General features: G+C 40.8%; 2 non-coding genes across 2 annotated transcripts; both read left to right on the top strand.

Moving 5' to 3' along the window:
- Positions 1–1,365: 1,365 nt before the first annotated feature.
- Positions 1,366–1,438, top strand: TRNAV-AAC (transfer RNA valine (anticodon AAC)). The gene has a single exon. It is a non-coding gene; the product is annotated as a tRNA-Val (tRNA).
- A 3,440-nt stretch (positions 1,439–4,878) lies between these two features.
- On the top strand, positions 4,879–4,951 carry TRNAM-CAU (transfer RNA methionine (anticodon CAU)). The gene has a single exon. It is a non-coding gene; the product is annotated as a tRNA-Met (tRNA).
- The last annotated feature ends 450 nt before the right edge of the window (positions 4,952–5,401 follow it).

Genomic DNA, 5,401 nt, shown 5'->3' with positions numbered 1-5,401 from the left:
ATCATATCTTATCTGCAGTGAACATATTCCATTCCTCCAGTTTTCTTTTTGTGTTTCAAGAAGCCTGTTACTACAAACTAAAAGAGCACAATAAGCAGGTGGCAAGAGACCTTCACTAAATTTTCTCATCACATCATGAGAGCAGTTTCCTGAAAGGCAAACAATACTCCACATACAAGAACTCTTTGAGCACGATGTGCTAGAAATTGTGCTGAGAGTTTATTAATTTTATGCAAGTTGTTTGATTTAGCTTTGTGGCTTACCTAAATATCATTTTTTCCCATTTTACAAATGAAAATGAAGTTCAGAGGAAGTGAACCACTTTTCTCAGGTCACAAGGCTGTAAGCAGCAAAACCAGACCCGGAAAGCTGATTTTTTCTAAATAAAAAATATGAATGTTTTCCTTTAACCAAGTTCACCATCTGGTTTTCTCCATGCCAGTTTATTCATTCATTCACTCATTCTTTCATATAACAAATACATATAAATGACTGATTTTATTCTTCACTTCATCAGATCAAAAATCTCACTCAAAAATCTCTTCTGTGTCTTCCGGGTTTAAGACTCCTAAGAGCCTTTGACTCCTTTTTCTCCCTCAAATCTCTATACCCAGTCTCTTGACAAATGCTGTGGATATTTCCTGCACAACCTCTCCAGAACCTTTCTTTTTCTTCTCATTTATCTATTCCTTTATCCATTCTATGATGTTTATGGAGGATGTATCCTGTGCCAGGCTGTGTACTGGGCACTGGAGATGCAGATTCATGCTACTGCTAGTTTCAGGAGTTAACAGGATACACCTCAATCCTTTAGTATCTTTATAAATTCTTTTCTTTTCTCCCCAATTCTAGTTTACCCATTTCCAAATTCCTTGGCATTCAAATTGACCCACAGAAATGGATTTCTGAAGCTTAGCTTTCTTAAAGTTTTACTTTGATTATGTAAGCCATTTGTCTGGAATTTTTTGAAAAGTTCTTAAGCCTCCACAATATTCTCCCCAACATATCTCTGTGTGTCCAGGCTTTTGAATTACTATTTCCCTCCATGTCTATTTTACACATACACACACACACACACACACACTCACATACACACACCCCACTCCAATTGAACAGGTATATTTCTTAGAGGAATTCCTACATCCTCTGTTCACTCCATGTTATGTTCACTCCTCTTCTGCATCTTTCAATGTCCATTTTATACTCCTTCACTCTGAAATGATCTCGCCTCTTATTTCCTATGACTCTTGCCTGTAATAGTTTGTATTGTTTGCTGTCCTCTGATATGGTGTGAATATGTATTCGCTAAATGACGCGCCTTCGCAGCTATGGGGCATTTATCTCTAGAGATAGATAAACGCGTGAGTTTCTGTAGTGTAGTGGTCATCACGCTCGCCTAACACGCGAGAGGTCCTCGGTTCGAAACCGAGCGGAAACAGTGAGTGTTCTCTTATGCCTTCCTGAGTTCAGAAGTCACCCCACTGCATTCTTCTAATGAGCCCTCCGTAAAAAAGACCTAATGGTAATCCCATTTGAGTTTTTTTTGTTTGTTTGTTTTGTTTTTTTTTTGTGGTTTTGTTTTTAAAAGCAGATAATCATCCGGAGATTGCTTTGTTACATTAGCGAGGTCGTTCCGGATGAGTCCTCCCGACTGGGACGTGTTCTCTTCTGTCCTGGAAACTCTGAAATGGGAAATGGTGCCGGCGCTACAGTTTTCCCACTGTGACTTTCTCCTCCTTTCCCTCGCAGAGGAATAGGTAGCCACCGCGCTCTTGCCTCGCGTCATCTTTGAGAAGATGAGCCATTAGTGTATGGAGTCCTGATTTCCCATTAATGCCCTTGATACTTACTGTACTTCGGGCTGCCAAGAAGACTGGATAATGAAGTGGAGACCGGTACACTAAAACATGAGAGAAAACAAAAGACAGTAAACAGGTCATGGGTGACTAGTTCAGGTGGTAAAGCACCTGCTTAGTATGTGAGAGGTGGTGGGATTGATTCCCATAATCTCCTCCTTTTACTGTTTCCACCTCGGATCTCTAGTTGACAGTTTCAAATCTTCCAACCTATTGAAATAAATGACGAAATATTAGACTGTTTGAACGCAGTAGGAAATTGGACGCTTCTCTCGTTTATGACTAACAGGCAGAGATAAGACAGGGCTGCTCCGGCTTTTACTGGGGTTCGGTATGAGGATCTACTCTCAATTTATAACTTGTTTTCTGTTTCTGCAGAGGAGCTGTGATCCCAACGGACATACCCAATTGCTCTTTTTCTCCCTGTTTCTCCTCCAGCTTGTCCCTAAAACGGCACAGTCCTGAGAAGTGCAGAACAGTGCCGGGTAAGTAAAGCCCCAGCTTTCTTGTCAGTGGACTGAAATGCAGAGCCCCAGGTAACCAGAGAATATGGGAACAGACACTGTGGAAAGCAAATACATAAAGTTGTTTGCGAACTCCTGGACGCACCCACAAATTGTGAATAAGAGGCTCTGATCCTAAGCAACGTACCATAGACTTTGAAAACTGAAGTAAGTGATAGCCCACTGCTCAAGTCCGCACTGGCCACCGGGTTGCACACACTTCGGAGCTCTCCAACTAGTGTCGTAAAGGCTTTGAAAATGCAATGGACTTTAAAACTACAACACAAAAGGCTGCTCAATACTTCGAATTTGAACACAAGGCATTCAAGTGCCTGCAAAAAACAAAAATGGCAATATTCTCCATAAGATATGAATGACACACAAAGTCTTACAGGAAAATATAGAAACAGCCAGGTTATAATCCAAAATTTTTCAGCATACAAAGAACCAAGAAAATCTTAATCACAATGTAGGTAGAAAGAAGAGCCAAAGATTGAGAGACAGGCAAGATGGTATCAAAACTAAGAAATCGAGAATGGTCAGAGTGCAGAAGAGTGACGTGAATGAAACTGATATTTTAGAAAGAGGTATTTAGCTGTCAATGCCAGGGAGACTGAAAGTGGTGAAACTGGAAGTGGATGGTCCCTTGTCTATATTTATCCTTCCATATCTTGAGGTTTGGGGCCATCAGATTCCTTCTGAATCCCCTGAGCCTACTACAGTGCCTGGCACAGAGCAGCTCTCCAATGAATATGTACTTAATGAATGGAAAGGAAATGATAGATTCAAAAGAGTTGCACAACAACACTGTTCAGTATTTGGCAAGTCACAGATGTGGTGTTTGAAGGGGGAGAATGAGTCAAAGTTGACTTGGAAGTCTAAGTCCAAAAGGCTGGCACAGAGGAGATTGGGAGTTAGATAATTGGTGTATGGATGAGTGGGCTACTGTGGAGAGGAAAAGGCAGAGAGATCATGAGCTGGAGCAGAGAAAGAGCTCACCTTTTGGAATCTAAAAATCTGATTCTATATACAGATGGCCAACAGGCACATGAAAAGATGTTCAACATGACTATCAGGGAAATGCAAATCAAAACTTCAATGAAATATCACCTCACTCCCGTCACAATGGCTGTAATTAACAAGACAGGAAATAACAGTGTTGAAGAGCGTATGAAGAAAAGGGAACTCTCATACACTGCTGGTGGGAGTGCAAACTGGGGCAGCCACTATAGAAAACAGGATGCAGACTCTTCAGAAAAATAAGAATAGAACTACCATACGATCCAGCTATTCCACAGCTGAGTATTTATCCAAAGAACCTGAAAATATGAATGAGCAAAGATACATGCGTCTCTATGCCCATTGCAGCATTATTCACAACAGCCAAGACTTGGAAGCAACCCAGATGCCAATCAGGAGACGAATGTATAAAGAAGATGTGGTATATATACACAATTGAATACTACTTAGCTGTAAAAATATTGATGAAATCTGGCCATTTGTGACAACATTGATGGACCTTGAGGGTATTATGCTAAGCAAAATAAGTCAGAGGGCGAAAGTCAAATACAGTATTATCTAACTCATAAATAGAAGATGAAAACAACAACAAGCAATCACATAGAGATAGAGATTGGATTGATGGTTATCAGAGGGTAAGGTGGGAGGAAGGAGGGCAAAAGAGGTGATTAGGCACATGTGTATGGTGATGGAGTGTAATTAGTCTTTAGGTGGTGAACATGATGTAATCTACACAGAAATTGAAATATAATGATGTACACCTGAAAAAAATAAATAAAATGAAAAATAAACATAAAAATCTGCTTCTCAATTCAGGCTTTGTCACCTAGTAGCTCTGGGACCTTAGGAACGTTACTTCACGTATCTGAGCCTCCGTTACGTTGGAAAGTGCAGATTATGATATATACTTTTGTTTTCAAAATTCAATTGGACTGTATGAGATAATCTCCACAAATCTCTCAGTATAATTATCAGGCTAAAAAAATCTGGGAGAACTTTTGTTCAGTTCAGCCTGTGGTTTTGTCAAGAAAATGTCTCCAGTCATCTAGATACAAGTGGAAATATAGAATAAGACAGAAGTATGAACTGTAGACAAATTTGAGGACTATTTAATTCAGTCAGTCAGTCAGTCAGTGAACTAATACATGTTAATTGGGCACTTCCTATGTTTCTTTCACAAAGGAGACCATGGAAGCTGCAAGATCGACAGAGATCTCTGATGGCAGGAAAAAAACATCATTAGAACACAAGAGCAAAAAAGGCAGGCGCTGTTGTCCCCAGACCGGCAGCCCAGATGGTGCTATCGTTGAGAATGCCGAAAAGGCGTGAACTAACTCCATTGCTCTTGCGCGTGAAATTCTTTGGTTTCAGCACTGGTTTCTATGGAGATATTTTCAAGTAGTATTGATTGTATTCTTTAAAACTTGGGAATCGATGAAGTTAGGGTACTTGGAAAATAATATTTCATTCCTCCTTTTCTTATCTAGAGCTGTCAAGCTGCCCTCTTAGCGCAGTTGGCAGCGCGTCAGTCTCATAATCTGAAGGTCCTGAGTTCAAGCCTCAGAGAGGGCAATAGTCTTTTATACCTGTGTTTCCACAGTGGCCTGGCATAATGTTATCTTGGTAAAAAGAAAGCATAGGTCAAGTGCTTAAAAATAGAAACACATGGTGGGGGGCGGGGGAGGTGGGGGCTGGCCTAATGGAGTAGTGGTTAATTTTGTGAGCTCTGCTCTGGTGTCCTGGGATTCGCAGGTTCGGATCCCTGGCACAGACATATGCACCACTCATCAAGCCATGCAGTGGCAGGCATCCCACATACAAAGTAGCAGAAGATGGGCACCAATGTTAGCCCAGGGCCGATCTTCCTCAGCAAAAGGAGGAGGATTGGCAACAGATGTTAGCTCAGGGCTAATCTTTTTGGGGGAGGATTGGTAACAGATGTTAGCTCAGGGCTAATCTTCCTCACACACACAAAAAATAAATAAAAATAGAAACACAAAGTAAAATTAGCATGTATCTGAT

Source organism: Ceratotherium simum, chromosome 13, assembly GCF_057802395.1.
Source record: "Ceratotherium simum simum isolate JZ-2026a chromosome 13, ASM5780239v1, whole genome shotgun sequence".
Taxonomy (NCBI): Eukaryota; Metazoa; Chordata; class Mammalia; order Perissodactyla; family Rhinocerotidae; genus Ceratotherium; species Ceratotherium simum.
This window is presented reverse-complemented; position numbering and strand designations above follow the sequence as displayed.